Source organism: Dendrobates tinctorius, unplaced genomic scaffold (assembly GCF_039654945.1).
Source record: "Dendrobates tinctorius isolate UK_male_01 unplaced genomic scaffold, ASM3965494v1 ptg000251l, whole genome shotgun sequence".
Taxonomy (NCBI): domain Eukaryota; kingdom Metazoa; phylum Chordata; class Amphibia; order Anura; family Dendrobatidae; genus Dendrobates; species Dendrobates tinctorius.
In genome coordinates, this window is record NW_027361918.1 from 1,539,062 (window position 1) to 1,562,791 (window position 23,730).

At 53.4% G+C, this 23,730-nt stretch overlaps 1 protein-coding gene across 4 annotated transcripts in view; it reads left to right on the top strand.

Moving 5' to 3' along the window:
- The first annotated feature begins 13,080 nt into the window (after nucleotides 1–13,080).
- LOC141065421 (uncharacterized) overlaps nucleotides 13,081–23,730 on the top strand; it is a 212,419-nt gene continuing 201,769 nt past the window's right edge. For all 4 annotated transcript variants that reach the window (XM_073557905.1, XM_073557908.1, XM_073557911.1 and 1 more), the window contains exon 1: nucleotides 13,081–13,198. The gene's annotated coding sequence lies outside the window, so the exon portion shown is untranslated. The remainder of the gene's footprint in view (nucleotides 13,199–23,730) is intronic.

Genomic DNA, 23,730 nt, shown 5'->3' on the forward strand with positions numbered 1-23,730 from the left:
GCCATCAGTGGCAAGGTCCAGATAACTACCGATACGTGGAACAGTAAGCACGGGCAGGGACGTTACTGCACCAAAATCTGGTGTGCTCTGCGCAACGCCATCAGTGGCTAGGTCCAGATAACTACCGATACGTGGAACAGTAAGCACGGGCAGGGACGGTACTGCGCCAAAATCAGGTGTGCACTGCGCAACGCTATCAGTGGCTAGGTCCAGACAACTACTGATACGTGGCACAGTAAGCACAGGCAGAGACGATACTGCGCCAAAATCAGGTGTGCACTGCGCAGCGCCATCACTGGCAAGGTCCAGATAACTACCGATACGTGGAACAGTGAGCACGGGCAGGGACGTTACTGCACCAAAATCAGGTGTGCACTGCGCAACGCCATCAGTGGCTAGGTCCAGATAACTACCGATACGTGGAACAGTAAGCACGGGCAGGGACGGTACTGCGCCAAAATCAGGTGTGCACTGCGCAACGCCATCAGTGGCAAGGTCCAGATAACTACCGATACGTGGAACAGTAAGCACGGGCAGGGACGTTACTGCACCAAAATCAGGTGTGCACTGCGCAGCGCCATCAGTGGCAAGGTCCAGATAACTACCGATACGTGGAACAGTAAGCACGGACAGGGAAGTTACTGCGCCAAAATCAGGTGTGCACTGCGCAGCGCCATCAGTGGCAAGGTCCAGATAACTACCGGTACGTGGAACAGTAAGCACGGGCAGGGACGTTACTGCGCCAAAATCAGGTGTGCACTGCGCAGCGCCATCAGTGGCAAGGTCCAGATAACTACCGATACGTGGAACAGTAAGCACGGACAGGGACGTTACTGCGCCAAAATCAGGTGTACACTGCGCAGCGCCATCAGTGGCAAGGTCCAGAAAACTACCGATACGTGGAACAGTAAGCACGGGAAGGGACGGTACTGCGCCAAAATCAGGTGTGCACTGCGCAGCGCCATCAGTGGCAAGGTCCAGATAACTACCGATACGTGGAACAGTAAGCACGGGCAGGGACGTTACTGCACCAAAATCAGGTGTGCACTGCGCAGCGCCATGAGTGGCAAGGTCCAGATAACTACCGATATGTGGAACAGTAAGCACGGGCAGGGACGTTACTGCGTAGGAGCTGTGGACAGTGATTAAACCAGAGACCGATGAGTGGTTGGGGCCGCTGAACATAAGTCTTGGCCTGGTGGTGTGTGATAATGTGTGATCTGGTAGCAGCCCTAGGCCTCGCCTGTTTGATGTACATCCCTTGCCTGCCACATGTGTTACATTTAGTGGTGCAAATCTTTATTAAAAATTACCCGTATGTGAGAGCTGCTGCTGCAGAAGTTGTAGGTCTGTGCACACTTATGGCGCTCACTCCCTGCAGCTGATCGCCTGTCTGCGCTGCAGCGTCACTTCTGCCTTCTTGCTCAGCGCCTCATATGCGACTTATCAACAAGGTGGAAGTCAAGGGTTGAATGCCCTGTAGGGACTGTGCGAGCAGAAGCAATAATGGAGTGTCACCTGCAGCACGCACGGGTGAGTCGCTCTGCGGAACCACACCACTTCACCATCATGTAGTGAACACAACGGGGTGGCCCTCAAAGTCGCTCACGAGCATCACTGGAGCATGGAGACCGAACACCTCCCACAGAGGACAGCCTGGCATAAATGAGCCAATACACGTTGCTGTGCCTGCGCAACGACCGCAGAGTTGCCCCGATCGTACCCCTCCTGATTACTGTGCTGCCACCTGCTGGATCCCTGCTGCAAAGACAAAGCACCCTCATTACTTCCCTCAATGGAGAGAGATGTGTGAATACAAGCACACGCTGGTAGAGGCGCTACTGACGGCGGTCCCACCCGAGGAGGAGGAAGTCGCCAACGCTCCTGGGGCACCACATCGGGAGGGAGGGTCAGCATGGCCGAAATATGAAAAAAAATTCATCAGCACGCCACGACATCCACCACCTGATACAGTGTCCAGGGGCCAGCGTTATAACAACATGGTGAGTACTTGTCCATGTCCACATGTCTGCAGGTGCCAAGTGATGGGTCGGCCCATTGAACTTGTTGGTTTCCAAACTGGACACATGGCCGAGGCGTGTATGTAAGTGCTGGCAAGTGTAATGTCGGAACGTGTGTTTATCACAGCGGGGGTCACACATAGGCGCATCCACCCGGCCAAAGAAAACGTGGGCACTAAACCAGGAGCGGAGGGCACAGGACTTGTCTGCAACATCTGCCCTGCCTCGTCCACCTACACCGCAATGTCCACCTACTGCTCGTCCACCTACACCGCAATGTCCACCTACTGCTCGTCCACCTACACCGCAATGTCCACCTACTGCTCGTCCACCTACACCGCAATGTCCACCTACTGCTCGTCCACCTACACCGCAATGGCCACCTACTGCTCGTCCACCTACACCGCAATGTCCACCTACTGCTCGTCCACCTACACCTCAATGGCCACCTACTGCTCGTCCACCTACACCGCAATGGCCACCTACTGCTCGTCCACCTACACCGCAATGGCCACCTACTGCTCGTCCACCTACACCGCAATGTCCACCTGCTGCTCGTCCACCTACACCGCAATGTCCACCTGCTGCTCGTCCACCTACACCGCAATGTCCACCTGCTGCTCGTCCACCTACACCGCAATGTCCACCTGCTGCTCGTCCACCTACACCGCAATGGCCACCTGCTGCTCGTCCACCTACACCGCAATGTCCACCTACTGCTCGTCCACCTACACCGCAATGGCCACCTACTGCTCGTCCACCTACACCGCAATGTCCACCTACTGCTCGTCCACCTACACCGCAATGGCCACCTACACCGCAATGTCCACCTACTGCTCGTCCACCTACACCGCAATGTCCACCTACTGCTCGTCCACCTACACCGCAATGTCCACCTACTGCTCGTCCACCTACACCGCAATGTCCACCTACTGCTCGTCCACCTACACCGCAATGTCCACCTACTGCTCGTCCACCTACTGCTCGTCCACCTACACCGCAATGTCCACCTACTGCTCGTCCACCTACTGCTCGTCCACCTACACCGCAATGTCCACCTACTGCTCGTCCACCTACACCGCAATGTCCACCTACACCGCAATGTCCACCTACTGCTCGTCCACCTACACCGCAATGTCCACCTACACCGCAATGTCCACCTACTGCTCGTCCACCTACACCGCAATGTCCACCTACTGCTCGTCCACCTACACCGCAATGTCCACCTACTGCTCGTCCACCTACACCGCAATGTCCACCTACTGTTCGTCCACCTACACCGCAATGGCCACCTACTGCTCGTCCACCTACTGCTCGTCCACCTACACTGCAATGTCCACCTACTGCTCGTCCACCTACACTGCAATGTCCACCTACTGCTCGTCCACCTACACCGCAATGTCCACCTACTGCTCGTCCACCTACACCGCTATGTCCACCTACTGCTCGTCCACCTACACTGCAATGTCCACCTACACCGCAATGTCCACCTACTGTTCGTCCACCTACACCGCAATGTCCACCTACTGCTCGTCCACCTACACCGCAATGTCCACCTACTGCTCGTCCACCTACACCGCAATGTCCACCTACTGCTCGTCCACCTACACCGCAATGTCCACCTGCTGTTCGTCCACCTACACCGCAATGGCCACCTACTGCTCGTCCACCTACTGCTCGTCCACCTACACTGCAATGTCCACCTACTGCTCGTCCACCTACACTGCAATGTCCACCTACTGCTCGTCCACCTACACCGCAATGTCCACCTACTGCTCGTCCACCTACACCGCTATGTCCACCTACTGCTCGTCCACCTACACTGCAATGTCCACCTACACCGCAATGTCCACCTACTGTTCGTCCACCTACACCGCAATGTCCACCTACTGCTCGTCCACCTACACCGCAATGTCCACCTACTGCTCGTCCACCTACACCGCAATGTCCACCTACTGTTCGTCCACCTACACCGCAATGGCCACCTACTGCTCGTCCACCTACTGCTCGTCCACCTACACTGCAATGTCCACCTACTGCTCGTCCACCTACACCGCAATGTCCACCTACTGCTCGTCCACCTACACCGCTATGTCCACCTACTGCTCGTCCACCTACACCGCAATGTCCACCTACACCGCAATGTCCACCTACACCGCAATGTCCACCTACACCGCAATGTCCACCTACACCGCAATGTCCACCTACACCGCAATGTCCACCTACACCGCAATGTCCACCTACACCGCAATGTCCACCTACACCGCAATGTCCACCTACTGCTCGTCCACCTACACTGCAATGTCCACCTACACCGCAATGTCCACCTACTGTTCGTCCACCTACACCGCAATGTCCACCTACTGCTCGTCCACCTACACCGCAATGTCCACCTACTGCTCGTCCACCTACACCGCAATGTCCACCTACTGCTCGTCCACCTACACCGCAATGTCCACCTGCTGTTCGTCCACCTACACCGCAATGGCCACCTACTGCTCGTCCACCTACTGCTCGTCCACCTACACTGCAATGTCCACCTACTGCTCGTCCACCTACACTGCAATGTCCACCTACTGCTCGTCCACCTACACCGCAATGTCCACCTACTGCTCGTCCACCTACACCGCTATGTCCACCTACTGCTCGTCCACCTACACTGCAATGTCCACCTACACCGCAATGTCCACCTACTGTTCGTCCACCTACACCGCAATGTCCACCTACTGCTCGTCCACCTACACCGCAATGTCCACCTACTGCTCGTCCACCTACACCGCAATGTCCACCTACTGTTCGTCCACCTACACCGCAATGGCCACCTACTGCTCGTCCACCTACTGCTCGTCCACCTACACTGCAATGTCCACCTACTGCTCGTCCACCTACACCGCAATGTCCACCTACTGCTCGTCCACCTACACCGCTATGTCCACCTACTGCTCGTCCACCTACACCGCAATGTCCACCTACACCGCAATGTCCACCTACACCGCAATGTCCACCTACACCGCAATGTCCACCTACACCGCAATGTCCACCTACACCGCAATGTCCACCTACACCGCAATGTCCACCTACACCGCAATGTCCACCTACTGCTCGTCCACCTACACCGCAATGGCCACCTACTGCTCGTCCACCTACACCGCAATGTCCACCTACTGCTCGTCCACCTACACCGCAATGTCCACCTACTGCTCGTCCACCTACACCGCAATGTCCACCTACTGCTCGTCCACCTACACCGCAATGTCCACCTACTGTTCGTCCACCTACACTGCAATGTCCACCTACTGCTCGTCCACCTACACCGCAATGTCCACCTACTGCTCGTCCACCTACACCGCTATGTCCACCTACTGCTCGTCCACCTACACTGCAATGTCCACCTACACCGCAATGTCCACCTACTGTTCGTCCACCTACACCGCAATGTCCACCTACTGCTCGTCCACCTACACCGCAATGTCCACCTACTGCTCGTCCACCTACACCGCAATGTCCACCTACTGTTCGTCCACCTACACCGCAATGGCCACCTACTGCTCGTCCACCTACTGCTCGTCCACCTACACTGCAATGTCCACCTACTGCTCGTCCACCTACACCGCAATGTCCACCTACTGCTCGTCCACCTACACCGCTATGTCCACCTACTGCTCGTCCACCTACACCGCAATGTCCACCTACACCGCAATGTCCACCTACACCGCAATGTCCACCTACACCGCAATGTCCACCTACTGCTCGTCCACCTACACCGCAATGGCCACCTACTGCTCGTCCACCTACACCGCAATGTCCACCTACTGCTCGTCCACCTACACCGCAATGTCCACCTACTGCTCGTCCACCTACACCGCAATGTCCACCTACTGCTCGTCCACCTACACCGCAATGTCCACCTACTGTTCGTCCACCTACACCGCAATGTCCACCTACTGCTAGTCCACCTACACCGCAATGTCCACCTACTGCTCGTCCACCTACACCGCAATGTCCACCTACTGCTCGTCCACCTACACCGCAATGTCCACCTACTGCTCGTCCACCTACACCGCAATGTCCACCTACTGTTCGTCCACCTACACCGCAATGTCCACCTACTGCTCGTCCACCTACACCGCAATGGCCACCTACTGCTCGTCCACCTACACCGCAATGTCCACCTACTGCTCGTCCACCTACACCGCAATGGCCACCTACTGCTCGTCCACCTACACCGCAATGTCCACCTACTGCTCGTCCACCTACACCGCAATGGCCACCTACTGCTCGTCCACCTACACTGCAATGTCCACCTACTGCTCGTCCACCTACACCGCAATGTCCACCTACTGCTCGTCCACCTACACCGCTATGTCCACCTACTGCTCGTCCACCTACACTGCAATGTCCACCTACACCGCAATGTCCACCTACTGTTCGTCCACCTACACCGCAATGTCCACCTACTGCTCGTCCACCTACACCGCAATGTCCACCTACTGCTCGTCCACCTACACCGCAATGTCCACCTACTGTTCGTCCACCTACACCGCAATGGCCACCTACTGCTCGTCCACCTACTGCTCGTCCACCTACACTGCAATGTCCACCTACTGCTCGTCCACCTACACCGCAATGTCCACCTACTGCTCGTCCACCTACACCGCTATGTCCACCTACTGCTCGTCCACCTACACCGCAATGTCCACCTACACCGCAATGTCCACCTACACCGCAATGTCCACCTACACCGCAATGTCCACCTACACCGCAATGTCCACCTACACCGCAATGTCCACCTACTGCTCGTCCACCTACACCGCAATGGCCACCTACTGCTCGTCCACCTACACCGCAATGTCCACCTACTGCTCGTCCACCTACACCGCAATGTCCACCTACTGCTCGTCCACCTACACCGCAATGTCCACCTACTGCTCGTCCACCTACACCGCAATGTCCACCTACTGTTCGTCCACCTACACTGCAATGTCCACCTACTGCTTGTCCACCTACACCGCAATGTCCACCTACTGCTCGTCCACCTACACCGCAATGGCCACCTACTGCTCATCCACCTACACCGCAATGTTCACCTACTGCTCGTCCACCTACACCGCAATGGCCACCTACTGCTCGTCCACCTACACCGCAATGGCCACCTACTGCTCGTCCACCTACACCGCAATGGCCACCTACTGCTCGTCCACCTACACCGTAATGTCCACCTACTGCTCGTCCACGTACACCGCAATAATAATAATAATAATAATAATTTTTATTTATATAGCGCCAACATATTCCGCAGCACTTTACAATTAAGCGGGGACATGTACAGACAAATTCAATACAAGTTAAGACAATTCAAACAGTGACATTAGGAGTGAGGTCCCTGCTCGCAAGCTTACAATCTACAAGGAAATGGGGGGACACAGTAGGTGAAAAATGCTTGTTAATTCAGGTCTGGCAATTATAATAGGGATTTTCATATAAAGCTGCATGATCCGGTCATCAGCCCGTGTGTTTAAGTGCAATAGACAAGTATCAAGTGCAGTTATCCTGTGCATGAAGGGTGTGGAGACAGATGAATAGTAGGGTGCAGATTCAGAATAATATTTGGAAGGAGGGAACAGGGCAAAGTTAGCTTGCTGGGTAGTTGATGTGGTAGGCTTGTTTGAAGAGATGGGTTTTCAAAGCGCGCTTGAATAGGTCAGGGCTAGGTATCAGTCTGATCGCCTGGGGAAGTGCATTCCAGAGAGCTGGAGCAGCACGAGAGAAGTCTTGGAGGTGGAGGTGCGAGGTTCGGATTACGGGGGATGTTAGTCTTAGGTCATTTGTAGAACGGAGGGCACGTGTAGGGCGATAGACAGAGATGAGAGAGGAGATATAAGGCGGTGCAGAACAGTGGAGAGCTTTGTGGGTGAGAGAGATGAGTTTATACTGGACCCTGTAGCGAATAGGTAGCCAGTGTAATGACTGGCACAAGATGGAGGCATCGGTGAAGCGGCTGGACAGAAATATGACCCTGGCTGCCGCATTCAAGATGGATTGGAGAGGAGAAAGTTTGGTAAGAGGGAGACCGATCAGAAGAGAGTTGCAGTAGTCCAGGCGAGAATGAATAAGAGCGACAGTAAGAGTCTTAGCAGTTTCAAAGGTGAGAAAAGGTCGGATTCTGGAGATGTTTTTAAGATGCAGGTGACAAGAGCGACTGAGTGATCGGATGTACGGAGTAAAGGAAAGTTTAGTGTCGAATATGACCCCAAGACAGCGGGCATGCTGCTCGGGAGTTATGGTTGAACCCTCCAGGGTTATTTCGATGTTAGGTAGAGTGAGGTTAGTAGAGGGGAGAAACACAAGAAGTTCAGTTTTAGAGAGATTTAGTTTCAGATAGAGGGAGGACATGATGCTAGAGACAGCAGACAGACAATCCTTGGTATTTTGAATTAGGGTAGGGGTGATGTCAGGGGAAGAAGTGTATAATTGGGTGTCATCAGCATAGAGATGATACTGGAACCCAAATCTGCTGATTGTTTGTCCAATAGGGGCAGTGTATAAAGAGAAGAGGAGGGGGCCTAGGACTGAGCCCTGCGGGACCCCGATAGTAAGGGGACGAGAAGAGGAAGAGGAGCCGGAAAAAGATACAGTGAAGGAGCGGTCAGAGAGGTAGGAGGAGAACCAGGAGAGGGCCGTGTCCTTGAGGCCTATAGAGCGGAGCATAGTGAGGAGGAGCTGGTGATCCACAGTGTCAAATGCGGCAGAGAGATCCAGGAGAATCAGCAGGGAGCAATGACCTTTCGATTTAGCTGTTATTAAATCATTAGAGACTTTAGTGAGGGCAGTTTCAGTAGAGTGTAAAGAGCGGAAACCAGATTGTAAGGGGTTGAGAAGAGAGTTATCCGAGAGATAGCGGATTAGACGGGAGTGGACCAGGCGTTCCAGGAGTTTAGAGATGAAGGGAAGGTTAGAGACAGGTCTGTAGTTAGCAGTGCAGTTCTGGTCCAGGGATGGCTTTTTAAGTAAAGGGGTTATGATGGCATGTTTAAATGAGGAGGGAAATATACCTGAAGAAAGAGAGAGGTTAAATATTTTAGTCAGGTGAGTGGTGACCACTGGTGAGAGAGACTGCAGGAGCTGTGAAGGAATAGGGTCACTGTTGCAGGTTGTAGGCCGAGCAGAAGCGAGGAGCTTGGAAACTTCTTCTTCTGAAACAGGCTCAAAGATGTCTAGTGAGCTTGAGGTGCGGCAGGGAAGGGGATCCAGGCACTGAGGAGATAGGGCTGAGATATCCTGATGGATGTGGTTGATTTTTTCTAGGAAATAAGTGGCTAGATCCTCACCGCTGAGGTTGGTGATGGGGGCCTGTACTTTAGGTTTCAGGAGGGAGTTTAAGGTTTCAAAAAGTCGTCTTGGGTTGTTGGATAGTGAGGTGATGAGGGTGGTGAAGTAGGATTGTTTGGCCAGATGAAGGGCAGAGTTATAGGTTTTGAGCATGAACTTATAGTGGATGAAGTCTTCTGCTAAGAGAGATTTTCTCCACTGCCGCTCTGCACACCTCGAGCAGCGCTGAAGAGAGCGTGTTTGCGTTGTGTGCCAGGGCTGCCATTGTCTGTGTCGGGTCTTTCTGCGTATAGAAGGTGCTGCTTCATCTAGGGCATTCTTCAGTGTATTATTGAAGTGTGACAATGCTATGTCTGGACAGGAGAGGGTGGAGATGGGGGCTAAAGATGTGTGGAGATTGTCCCTAAGCTGTTGGGTATTAATGGTACGTGTATTCCGATAAGTGTGGTAAGTGGGGGTGTCCCGGGTGAGGAGACAATTTTTGACAGAGAAGAAAAGAAGGTTGTGGTCCGAGAGCGGGAGAGGTGAATTAGTAAAGTCGTGCAGCGAGCCGGGACGGGAGAAAACCAGGTCCAGAGTATTCCCGTCCTCATGTGTAGGAGAATTAGTAAACTGTGAGAGGCCGAATGAAGAAGTTAGAGAAAGAAGATGAGAGGCAGACTGGGAGAGCGGATCATTGATGGGGATGTTAAAGTCTCCCATGATGAGGGTGGGAATGTCACAGGATAGAAAGTGAGTAAGCCAGGTGGTGAAGTGGTCTAGAAACTGGCAGGAGGAGCCTGGAGGGCGATAAACGACCGCCACTCGTAAGGAGAAGGGCTTAAAGAGTCTGACGGCGTGGACTTCAAAGGAAGGAAATGTAAGTGAGGGAACCGGGGGGATGACCTGGAAAGCACATTGTGATGAAAGGAGCAAACCAACACCTCCACCCTGTCTGTTCTCAGGTCTGGGGGTATGTGAAAATTTTAGCCCACCAAACGAGAGAGCGGCAGCAGCGGTGGTGTCTGAATGCTGGATCCAGGTTTCTGTAATAGCCAGAAGGTTAAGGGAATTAGAGAGAAAAAGATCGTGAATGTAAGTCAGTTTGTTACACACAGACCGTGCATTCCAGAGAGCACATTGGAAAGTGAGAGGAGAAGGCATGCACTGAATGTTAATAAGATTAGCAGGGTTTCTATATGCAGCTGGAGGAGAGTAACGTATGCTGGTGGAGGGAGGCCCAGGGTTGGGGGAGATGTCACCTGCAACTATTAAAGGGAGAAAAAACAGAAAAAGCAGGTGGTGGGATGATTTGTATGAACGTTTTGAGTGCTGCATGGTGGTTTTGGATGGTTTGGTGTGGGTAAGAAATGTCAATAGAGCCTCAGAGTTATACATGGGAGAGGGGAAAAGGGAGGGGTGGATATGCAGAGAGTGCACAGAATGTGTAAAAGGGCAGGCGAGTTGTTAGAAAGCAGAGGTGAAGACAAAAAAGCAGCAGGTTGATATGATCAATGCATATGTAGTACGACTGACCAAGAAGCATGCGTGCATGAAAAACTTATGCACCTTACCTGGCTCCTGCCCTGTCCAACTGCATTGTCTAACTGCAAAACACTTGATCCCGTTGCACTTAATATCTGTTGCACGCGTGCTAACCCAGCCAGAGCTAAATATATATGAAATGAAAAGTCTGCTAGCTTCAGCCACCAAAAGGCCACAATCAGTAATTAACCAATTAGCACAAGGCCAGAGCAGGCATTACTATGCAGGGTAAATAACTAACGCTGGACAAGGCCATCAAACAGAGAAAGGGAAAAAAAAACCTTTCTACACTTCAAAGCAGAAACCAAATAGTTAAAAAAAAAAAAAAAAAAAAAAAAAAATAATTAAAGACCCACCACAGGAGTGATGGAATGAAATACCATAAAAATATCTGGCAATATATGATGCAGTTCACACTTGTCAGACAGCACACATGGGTGATGGAATGAAATACCATAAAAATATCTGGCACTATATGATGCAGTTCACACTTGTCAGACAGCATACATGGATGATGGAATGAAATACCTGTGTGAAGAAGAGAAGAGAGGAACATCAGCTTCAATGCATTGTCTAACTGCAAAACACTTGATCCCGTTGCACTTAATATCTGTTGCACGCGTGGTATCCCAACCAGAGCTAAATATATATGAAATGAAAATATATGAAATATATATGCAATGTCCACCTACTGCTCGTCCACCTACACCGCAATGTCCACCTACTGCTCGTCCACCTACACCGCAATGTCCACCTACTGCTCGTCCACCTACACCGCAATGTCCACCTACTGCTCGTCCACCTACACCGCAATGTCCACCTACTGCTCGTCCACCTACACCGCAATGTCCACCTACTGCTCGTCCACCTACACCGCAATGTCCACCTACTGCTCGTCCACCTACACCGCAATGTCCACCTACTGCTCGTCCACCTACACCGCAATGTCCACCTACTGCTCGTCCACCTACACCGCAATGTCCACCTACTGCTCGTCCACCTACACCGCAATGTCCACCTACTGCTCGTCCACCTACACCGCAATGTCCACCTACTGCTCGTCCACCTACACCGCAATGTCCACCTACTGCTCGTCCACCTACACCGCAATGTCCACCTACTGCTCGTCCACCTACACCGCAATGTCCACCTACTGCTCGTCCACCTACACCGCAATGTCCACCTACTGCTCGTCCACCTACACCGCAATGTCCACCTACTGCTCGTCCACCTACACCGCTATGTCCACCTACTGCTCGTCCACCTACACCGCAATGTCCACCTACTGCTCGTCCACCTACACCGTAATGTCCACCTACTGCTCGTCCACCTACACCGCAATGTCCACCTACTGCTCGTCCACCTACCTCACCTCTTCCTCCCCTCGGACATCCGACTACTGTATCTCTTCTTTATTTTATACTATGTTCCTTTATGTGGTGTCCCTAAAAGATAAAGTAATAAAATAAAAAGCACAATAGCCGTGTTGGCCGCCTCCTCCACCTTCATCGCCGCGTCCACCTCAAGCTTATCCGCCTCCTCCACACGCGCCTGCGCCTCTTTTCCTATTCTCTGGTTTGATCTCCATATCCACGTGTTGTCGGGGCTGCTGTGCGGCTCGCCCCCATTTTACAGCACGAAATGTCCAGACTGCGCTGCGCTCTCTTCATGCTGGGAATGGCCCAGTACCCATGAGCAGGGGCTGCAGTCCTACCCACAACGGACTCCTGGCGGATGAGGAGCGGCCTGAGATCAGGGGGGCTGTGGGGGACACGGCTGTGTGCACACGGTGCAGGTTCTGCTGCGCTTCCGCTGACCATCTACAGTACACTGTAACCCTATAACGCTGTGCTGACGGCGCGTACTAGGTGCGGATTCTGTAAAATCCACAGGTCAAAATACCTGCGGTTTTACCTGCGGATTGCTCTGCGGTTTTACCTGCGGTTTTGCCCTGTGGTTTCATCTCCACAATGGAGGAGATGGCAAACCGCAGGAGAATCCGCAGAAAGAACTGACATGTCAATTCTTTCTGCGGATTGAAAACCGCAGATAATAAGCGCGGAAAACTAAGGAGCGCGCCCCCTCTATAGAGCAGCGGAGGGGCCGGGACACAGGCGGCTGTGTGGGAGAAAGGAGAGAGCACAGAGGGGGAGAACCACAGCGGCCCTGCTCTAGGGAGGGGGAGGCGCCGCCCCTTCCGGTCACATGGGCATGACGTCACCGAAGGTCCTTTCCCCGACTTGGATTTAGCCTCCACCTTGTCATTGTGTGCGGTGTCCGCCCCCAGGACGTCTTCCCCCGGCTGCGGCTCTCTGCGGTGTCAGGTGAGGTGACAGCGGCCAGGACTCGGGCGCAGCTCTCACACAGTCTGTGCAGTCATGGCTGCCTCTCTCCTAGTGACAGAGCTGTCGGTGTTCTGCTCACTCCCTGCAGCCTCTGTGTCCTCCCCGCGGCCGCACACTGTCAGCACGGAGGGACCGCCCCCTTGTCTCCTCTGGGGATGGAGGGACCGCCCCCTTGCCTCCTCTGGGGATGGAGGGACCGCCCCCTTGTCTCCTCTGGGGATGGGGGGACCGCCCCCTTGTCTCCTCTGGGGATGGAGGGACCGCCCCCTTGTCTCCTCTGGGGATGGAGGGACCGCCCCCTTGTCTCCTCTGGGGATGGGGGGACCGCCCCCTTGCTCCTCTGGGGATGGAGGGACCGCCCCCTTGTCTCCTCTGGGGATGGGGGACCGCCCCCTTGTCTCCTCTGGGGATGGGGGACCGCCCCCTTGTCTCCTCTGGGGATGGGGGGACCGCCCCCTTGTCTCCTCTGGGGATGGGGGGACCGCCCCCTTGTCTCCTCTGGGGATGGGGGGACCGCCCCCTTGTCTCCTCTAGATTGGACGTGATCTAGATCAATTTTGCTTTGAGGAATGAACATTGGTAAAATACTAATCGTAATTTTATTTGTATAGCGCCCCCTGTATTCAGCAGCACTAAACAACAGAGAGGACAACAGATACAGGAGGGGCGAGGGCCCCGATCACCAGATACAGGAGGAGCGAGGGCCCCGATCACCAGATACAGGAGGAGCGGCGAGGGCCCCGATCACCAGATACAGGAGGAGCGGCGAGGGCCCCGATCACCAGATACAGGAGGAGCAGCGAGGGCCCCGATCACCAGATACAGGAGGAGCGGCGAGGGCCCCGATCACCAGATACAGGAGGAGCAGCGAGGGCCCCGATCACCAGATACAGGAGGAGCGGCGAGGGCCCCGATCACCAGATACAGGAGGAGCAGCGAGGGCCCCGATCACCAGATACAGGAGGAGCGGCGAGGGCCCCGATCACCAGATACAGGAGGAGCGGCGAGGGCCCCGATCACCAGATACAGGAGGAGCAGCGAGGGCCCCGATCACCAGATACAGGAGGAGCAGCGAGGGCCCCGATCACCAGATACAGGAGGAGCAGCGAGGGCCCCGATCACCAGATACAGGAGGAGCAGCGAGGGCCCCGATCACCAGATACAGGAGGAGCAGCGAGGGCCCCGATCACCAGATACAGGAGGAGCAGCGAGGGCCCCGATCACCAGATACAGGAGGAGCAGCGAGGGCCCCGATCACCAGATACAGGAGGAGCAGCGAGGGCCCCGATCACCAGATACAGGAGGAGCAGCGAGGGCCCCGATCACCAGATACAGGAGGAGCAGCGAGGGCCCCGATCACCAGATACAGGAGGAGCAGCGAGGGCCCCGATCACCAGATACAGGAGGAGCAGCGAGGGCCCCGATCACCAGATACAGGAGGAGCAGCGAGGGCCCCGATCACCAGATACAGGAGGAGCAGCGAGGGCCCCGATCACCAGATACAGGAGGAGCAGCGAGGGCCCCGATCACCAGATACAGGAGGAGCAGCGAGGGCCCCGATCACCAGATACAGGAGGAGCAGCGAGGGCCCCGATCACCAGATACAGGAGGAGCAGCGAGGGCCCCGATCACCAGATACAGGAGGAGCAGCGAGGGCCCCGATCACCAGATACAGGAGGAGCAGCGAGGGCCCCGATCACCAGATACAGGAGGAGCAGCGAGGGCCCCGATCACCAGATACAGGAGGAGCAGCGAGGGCCCCGATCACCAGATACAGGAGGAGCAGCGAGGGCCCCGATCACCAGATACAGGAGGAGCAGCGAGGGCCCCGATCACCAGATACAGGAGGAGCAGCGAGGGCCCCGATCACCAGATACAGGAGGAGCAGCGAGGGCCCCGATCACCAGATACAGGAGGAGCAGCGAGGGCCCCGATCACCAGATACAGGAGGAGCAGCGAGGGCCCCGATCACCAGATACAGGAGGAGGAGCGAGGGCCCCGATCACCAGATACAGGAGGAGGAGCGAGGGCCCCGATCACCAGATACAGGAGGAGGAGCGAGGGCCCCGATCACCAGATACAGGAGGAGGAGCGAGGGCCCCGATCACCAGATACAGGAGGAGGAGCGAGGGCCCCGATCACCAGATACAGGAGGAGGAGCGAGGGCCCCGATCACCAGATACAGGAGGAGCAGCGAGGGCCCCGATCACCAGATACAGGAGGAGCAGCGAGGGCCCCGATCACCAGATACAGGAGGAGCAGCGAGGGCCCCGATCACCAGATACAGGAGGAGCAGCGAGGGCCCCGATCACCAGATACAGGAGGAGCAGCGAGGGCCCCGATCACCAGATACAGGAGGAGCAGCGAGGGCCCCGATCACCAGATACAGGAGGAGCAGCGAGGGCCCCGATCACCAGATACAGGAGGAGCAGCGAGGGCCCCGATCACCAGATACAGGAGGGGCGAGGGCCGACTTGTTCTTCTGAAAGACACCTTTGGTTTTACCATGTTGTCTATTTGAAAACGGGAAAACAATTCTAAGTGCGGTGAAATTGCAAAAAAAAAGTTTGATCCCACACTTATTTGTTACTGGCTTTTTTGCTGGGTTCACTAAATGCTACAACTGAGCTGCCACTACAATCAGTAATGCCCGTATATCTAACCCCTTGGCTGCGATTTTTATTATCTATGAATCTTAAACAATTTATAATAAAGTTTCTAATTTTATGGAAGATTCAGACAATAGAAAAACTTAATTTTTGTTCCAGAAATTATTGTATTACTTTGAATGTTGTTACTTATGACTTGTGTATGAACTGTTGGATAGCACAGTGCTGCGGAATATGCTATTAGTATTATTATTATTATTATTATTATTATTTTTTATTTCTATAGCCCCATTGGTTCCATGGTGCTGTACATGAGAAGGGGTTACATACAAATTACAGATATCACTGACCGTAAACTAACAATCACAGACTGATATAGAGGGGAGAGAGGACCCTGCCCCGGGGGGCTTACATGCTACAGGATGGTGGGGAAGGAGACAGTAGGTTGGGGGGTTGCAGCAGCTCCAGTGATGGTGAGGCGGAGGGTCCAGTAGTGGTGAGGAGGTAGCGAGGTCATTGCAGGCTGTAGTCTTTCTTGAAGAGATGGGTTTTCAGGTTCAGTCTGAAAGATCCGAATGTGGTTGATAGTCGGACTTGTTGGGGCAAAGAATTCCAGAGAATAGGGGATATTCGGGAGAAGTCTTGAAGGCGGTTGGGTGAGGAGCGAATCAGTGTGGAGGAGAGAAGGAGGTCTTGGGAGGACTGGAGATTACGTGAGGGAAGGTATCGGGAGATTAGTTCAGAGACATATGGGGGAGACAGGTTATAGATGGCCCTGTAGGTCAGTATTAGTAATTTGAACTGGATACGCTGAGGGAATGGGAGCCAGTGAAGATATTTGCAGAGGGGAGAAGCGGAGGAGTAGCGAGGAGAGAGATGAATTAGTCGGGCAGCAGAGTTAAGGATGGACTGGAGAGGTTCGAGGGTGTTAGCAGGGAGGCCACAGAAAAGGATGTTGCAGTAGTCGAGATGGGAGATGATGAGGGCATGCACAAGCATTTTAGTAGAGTGAGGGTTGAGGAAGGGACAGGTTCTGGAAATATTTTTGAGCTGGAGGTGACAGGAGGTGGAGAGAGCTTGGATGTGCGGCTTGAAGGACAGGGCAGAGTCAAGGGTTACTCCGAGGCAGCGGACCTCCGGTACGGGGGGGGAAATCGTCATGTCGTCAACTTTTATAGAAAGGTCAGGTAAGGAAGATCTGCGAGATGGTGGAAAGATGATCAGTTCAGGTTTGTCCACATTGAGTTTGAGGAAGCGAGAGGAGAAGGAGGATATGGCTGATAGACACTCCGGGATTCTGGACAGCAGAGAGGTGACGTCTGGGCCAGAGAGGAAGATCTGGGTATCATCGGCATAAAGGTGGTACTGGAATCCGTGGGACTTTGAGTTGCCCCAGGCCAAGTGTATAGATTGAGAAGAGTAGGGGTCCTAGAACAGAGCCTTGGGGGACTCCAGTAGAGAGAGGGTGGGATGAGGTGGTAGTGTGGGAGTGGGAGACGCTGAATGTGCGGTTGGAAAGGTATGAGGAGATAGGGCGAGGTCTTTGATGCCAAAGGAAGAGAGGATCTGTAGTAGGATGCAGTGGTCAACGGTGTCGAAGGCAGAGGACAGGTCTAGAAGCAGGAGTATAGAGTATTGTCCGTTAGCTTTGGCTGTAAGTAGGTCGTTGGTAATTTTGGTCAGAGCTGTCTCCGTGGAATGATGGGGGCGGAAGCCAGATTGTAGATTGTCAAAGAGCAAGTTAGATGAGAGGTGGGAGGAAAGTTCAGCGTGGACGTGCTGTTCCAGGAGTTTGGAAGCGAATGGGAGCAGCGATACTGGGCGATAGCTGGACATAGCGGTTGGGTCGAGGGTTGGCTTTTTAAGGATAGGTGTGATTGTAGCATGTTTGAAAGCAGAAGGAAAGGTACCGGACGTTAGTGATAGGTTGAAGAGGTGGGTTAGGGATGGGATAAGTGTGGTGGTGATGTTGGGGAGGAGGTGGGGTGGGATGGGATGGGGTCGAGTCCACAAGTGGTGAGGTGTGATTTGGAGAGAAGATGAGCAAGCTCCCCTTCATTGATGTTGGATAAGGAGGTTATGGGGTTTGGGCATTGGTCTGGTATACAAAGGGGTTGTGGTGGTTGAATAATAAAGACTTGCTTTGCTTGGTCTATCTTATTTTTGAAGTGAGTGGCGAAGTCCTCAGCAGAGATTAGGGAAGTCGGAGGAGGCAGTGGTGGGCGGAGGAGGGAGTTAAAAGTATTGAACAACTGTTTGGGGTTGTGGGATAAGGCAGATACAAGGGATGTAAAGTAGGTGTCATGATCTGCTGAGTTTGTGGGATCAGGTGGTTTAGAGGTTAATCTGGACGGCCTCACTCTGAGACTTTGGGAGGCTTTTTATAGCCTCCTTGTGGGCTCACCCCTCGTCGCTTATACTCAGACCCTTGGCTGAGTGTGTGACCCTGGTGTGCTTTGTGACTGTGATACTTTGTGCTTGCTTGGTTTTGATCCGGTTCTGTCCCTGTTACGAGCTCTGCTGCTCCCCTGTATGACTCTTTTTGCCTTGGACCTGACTACTCTCTGACTGCCTCCCTTGTACCGCGTTGCTATCTCTGTGTATGACTCATTGCTTACGTTCTGACTATTCTCTGCTTGTCCCTCTGTTACCGCGCCGTCCTCCCCGTGTATGACCCCCGCTTGTCTGACCTGAGTTTCCCGAGCCTTTGCTCCAGGATTCCTGTAATAGAACCCTATCCTGCAGCAGGACGCCAAGCCACGCCCCCTGTGGTCACATGATCGTAGGTCCTTGTACCGCTAAGCTACTTTCAGTGTCGCAGGTCCTGTTGTCTGAACTTTCCCTGCAGTATCGGACCCCGGGCCCTCCCGTAGTCTGGGTGAGTTACCCTGCTCAGCCGCGGCAGCCCGCCGGCGCTGACGGGATCCTGATAGTAGGCCTGTTCAGCAGAGGTGAGAGCTGATTTGAATGCGAGTGTTGCTTGAGTGCAGTGAAGTCGTCTTGTGAATGCGTTTTCTTCCAGCGCTGCTCTGCGATTCTGGATGCTTGCCGAAGCTTTTTAGTGGTGTTATTGTGCCAGGGTGGTCCGTTGGTTCGTCGCACTCTGTTATGCATGACAGGGGCGACCGAGCCGATGGCTGATGTGAGACCGGCATTGTAGGAGCTAGTGGCAGTGTCGTGGAGTGAGGATATGGAGGACAGTGGTAGGATAGAGTCAGAGAGCGTGCGAGTGTCTAGGTGTGCGAGGTCTCTGCGGGGTGCGCGTGCTGCTGGGCGTGGGTGACAGGTGAGGTGGACAGCGATGAGAAGGTGAGTAGAGGGAGAGGTAGAGAGCAGAGGCGAGTGATCAGCAGCTCTAATGTGTGTCCGTCCGTGTGGGTGGCTGAGGAGGACCACTGAGTAAGTGTCACTCCGCGCTCACCTGGGGGTGAGACCTTGGTCCCGACGTCGCCTCTTCCGGAGCCGCGACCGCTCCGGGGGTCCCGCTGGGTGCGCACACGCACCTCTCGCACCTCTCGCACTTAGGTTCATGTTTGCACCATGTTCTGTGTGCGCACGCGCGCTCTCCTCAGCTCTGTCTCCAGGCCCGTCCTCTCTATGGTATTGGAGGACTTGACCCGGAAGCCCTAGTTCTCATGTGCTATATCAGGCCACCTCTTCCTATGGGAGGTGATTATTGTTGTGCTTCCTGGCTTGGTCTGCCGTGTCCCTGCCTGGCTGTGCGCTGTATTCGGGTCCTCTGCCTTGTACTCCGCTGTGCCTCCTGGCACACGCTCTGAACCAGCTCTCTGCCTTGTACTCTGTTGTGCCCTCTGGCACACGCTCTGAACCTGCACTCTGCCTTGTACTCTGTTGAGCCTCCTGGCACACGCTCTGAACCTGCACTCTGCCTTGTACTCTGTTGTGCCTCTTGGCACACGCTCTGAACCTGCACTCTGCCTTGTACTCTGTTGTGCCTCTTGGCACACGCTCTGAACCTGCTCTCTGCCTTGTTCTCTGTTGTGCCTCTTGGCACACGCTCTGAACCTGCTCTCTGCCTTGTACTCTGTTGTGCCCTCTGGCACACGCTCTGAACCTGCACTCTGCCTTGTACTCTGTTGTGCCCTCTGGCACACGCTCTGAACCTGCTCTCTGCCTTGTTCTCTGTTGTGCCTCTTGGCACACGCTCTGAACCTGCACTCTGCCTTGTACTCTGTTGTGCCCTCTGGCACACGCTCTGAACCTGCACTCTGCCTTGTACTCTGTTGTGCCCTCTGGCACACGCTCTGAACCTGCACTCTGCCTTGTACTCTGTTGTGTCCTCTGGCACACGCTCTGAACCTGCTCTCTGCCTTGTTCTCTGTTGTGCCTCTTGGCACACGCTCTGAACCTGCTCTCTGCCTTGTACTCTGTTGTGCCCTCTGGCACACGCTCTGAACCTGCACTCTGCCTTGTTCTCTGTTGTGCCTCTTGGCACACGCTCTGAACCTGCACTCTGCCTTGTACTCTGTTGTGCCCTCTGGCACACGCTCTGAACCTGCACTCTGCCTTGTACTCTGTTGTGCCCTCTGGCACACGCTCTGAACCTGCACTCTGCCTTGTTCCCTGTTGTGCCTCCTGGCACCCACCCTGTACTCTGTTGCACCTCCTGGCACTCCTGCTGCCTAGCTCAGTACTCTGATGTGCTCCTTTGCACGCGTCCTGCTTCTCTCACACCCGGACTTACTAGTCGCTGCACGCCATACATTTACTCGTGTGCCCGTCTGGTACTACGCTGTAGCTAGCGCACTCCCGCGTCCACGCTTTACATGTTCCTGCAGACACACTCGTGTCTCCTGTGAGCCGGCCACCTGGTGCCAGCAGTCGTGGTGCCTCACCCCCTTAGGCTTGCCCCTGACACTCTCTGTATAGGGGGTGGTCTTCACTAGGTCACCTCGCCCCGGGAGGGTTGGTGTCACGTCCCAGAGTGTCCACTCCAGGAGTCGTCACAGTATAATCAGGCCATGGACCCCGCTGGTACCGCGGCTCCCATCCAAAAGGAGCTGACGTTCCTCCGGGAAAACCAGACTAGGGTTATGTCATTTCTTAAGTCCATGGAGACCCGGTTATCTGCCTTACAGTCCTCTGACCCTGGGTATGCTTCCCAGTTGGCCAGCCTCCAGCAAGAACTCACGCAGCAACGAGACACCCAGGCCCATATCCTCAACTACAGTTGTGGCCAAAAGTATTGACACCCCTGCAATTCTGTCAGATAATACTCAGTTTCTTTCTGAAAATGATTGCAAACACAAATTCTTTGGTATTATTATTTTCATTTAATTTGTCTTAAATGAAAAAAACACAAGAGAATGAAGCAAAAAGCAAAACATTGATCATTTCACACAAAACTCCAAAAATGGGCCAGACAAAAGTATTGGCCCCCTCAGCCTAATACTTGGTTGCACAACCTTTAGCCAAAATAACTGCGACCAACTGCTTCCGGTAACCATCAATGAGTTTCTTACAATGCTCTGCTGGAATTTTAGACCATTCTTCTTTGGCAAACTGCTCCAGGTCCCTGATATTTGAAGGGTGCCTTCTCCAAACTGCCATTTTTAGATCTCCACAGGTGTTCTATGGGATTCAGGTCTGGACTCATTGCTGGCCACCTTAGAAGTCTCCACTGCTTTCTCTCAAACCATTTTCTAGTGCTTTTTGAAGTGTGTTTTGGGTCATTGTCCTACTGGAAGACCCATGACCTCTGAGGGAGACCCAGCTTTCTCACACTGGGCCCTACATTATGCTGCAAAATTTGTTGGTAGTCTTCAGACTTCATAATGTCATGCGCACAGTCAAGCAGTCCAGTGCCAGAGGAAGAAAAGAAACCCCAAAACATCAGGGAACCTCCGCCATGTTTGACTGTAGGGACCGTGTTCTTTTCTTTGAATGCCTCTTTTTTTTCTCCTGTAAACTCTGTTGATGCCTTTGCCCAAAAAGCTCTACTTTTGTCTCATCTGACCAGAGAACATTCTTCCAAAACGTTTTAGGCTTTTTCAGGTAAGTTTTGGAAACTCCAGCCTGGCTTTTTTATGTCTCGGGGTAAGAAGTGGGGTCTTCCTGGGTCTCCTACCATACAGTCCCTTTTCATTCAGACGCCGACGGATAGTACGGGTTGACACTGTTGTACCCTCGGACTGCAGGGCAGCTTGAACTTGTTTGGATGTTAGTCGAGGTTCTTTATCCAACATCCGCACAATCTTGCGTTGAAATCTCTTGTCAATGTTTCTTTTCCGTCCACATCTAGGGAGGTTAGCCACAGTGCCATGGGCTTTACACTTCTTGATGACACTGTGCACGGTAGACACAGGAACATTCAGGTCTTTGGAGATGGACTTGTAGCCTTGAGATTGCTCATGCTTCCTCACAATTTGGTTTCTCAAGTCCTCAGACAGTTCTTTGGTCTTCTTTCTTTTCTCCGTGCTCAATGTGGTACACACAAGGACACAGGACAGAGGTTGAGTCAACTTTAATCCATGTCAGCTGGCTGCAAGTGTGATTTAGTTATTGCCAACACCTGTTAGGTGCCACAGGTAAGTTACAGGTGCTGTTAATTACACAAATTAGAGAAGCATCACATGATTTTTCGAACAGTGCCAATACTTTTGTCCACCCTCTTTTTTATGTTTGATGTGGAATTATATCCAATTTGGCTTTAGGACAATTCTTTTTGTGTTTTTTCATTTAAGACAAATTAAATGAAGATAATAACAAAGAATTTGTGTTTGCAATCATTTTCAGGAAGAAACTGAGTATTATCTGACAGAATTGCAGGGGTGTCAATACTTTTGGCCACAACTGTATATGGCATCGGTAGATAATCTGCTCCTTTCCATACAATCCGTTTCTGCCCAATCCTCTGTCTCGCACCCGCTGCCGCGCTTATGCAAGCCACCCCAATATAATGGTGACCCTAAGTTTTGTCGAGGATTTTTGAACCAGTGCCAGTTACATTTTGAGCTTTTGCTGCAGCACTACCCCACCGAGCGTGCGAAGATAGCCTTTATTTGTTTCCCACTTAGAGGGGAGGCATTAGCATGGGTGAACCCCCTCTGGGAGCGCAATGATCCACTCGTCTCAGCTTTCCACCTTTTTGGACACCTTCCGCAAGGTGTTCGACGAGCCGGGTCGTCTGGCTTCTACCACCGAGTCCCTCTTTAACCTCCATCAGGGTACCCTATCGGTGGGGCAGTATGCCATCCGTTTTCGTACCTTGTCCTCCGAACTCGGTTGGAACAACGAGGCCCTCGTAGGGGTCTTTTGGCGTGGTCTGTCCGGTCGGATCAAAGATGAACTGGCAGGTCGGGATACTCCCACCTGTTTAGAGGATCTGATCTCTCTGGCGACACGCAAAGACCTGTGGTTCCAGGAGCGTGCCTGTGAATCAGCCAGAGAAAGAAGGCCTTCTCGTCTCCCGTCGACTACCCGCAGACCTCTCCACTCGCGCCCCGTGCCTTCTGCGACCTCCGTTTCAGAACCTATGGAGGTGGACCGTTGCAAGTCGGCCGAACAGCCTCGTGAGGAGAGGCTTACTCTTGGCCTCTGTCTTTACTGTGGGAGTCCCTCTCATCTCCTTCGTTCCTGTCCCAAGAAGCCGGGAAACTTCTCCACCTAGGATTGTTAGGAGAGGCCTCCCTAGGTGTACGTGACTCCGCTCCCTCCCTGGTCGTGTCCGTGTTACTGAATCTTGGTACCAGGCGTTATTCAGAGGAGGCTTTTCTAGATTCTGGCGTGGCTGGGAATTTTATCACACTTGAGGCGGTTAAAAAATACTGGATTCCTGTCAGATCCCTGGAGACTAGTTTCGGTCAATGGTACATCCTTGCAGGAGATCGTTACCCAGGCCACCGAAGAGATTGAGCTGCAGATCGGAACCCTGCATCGGGA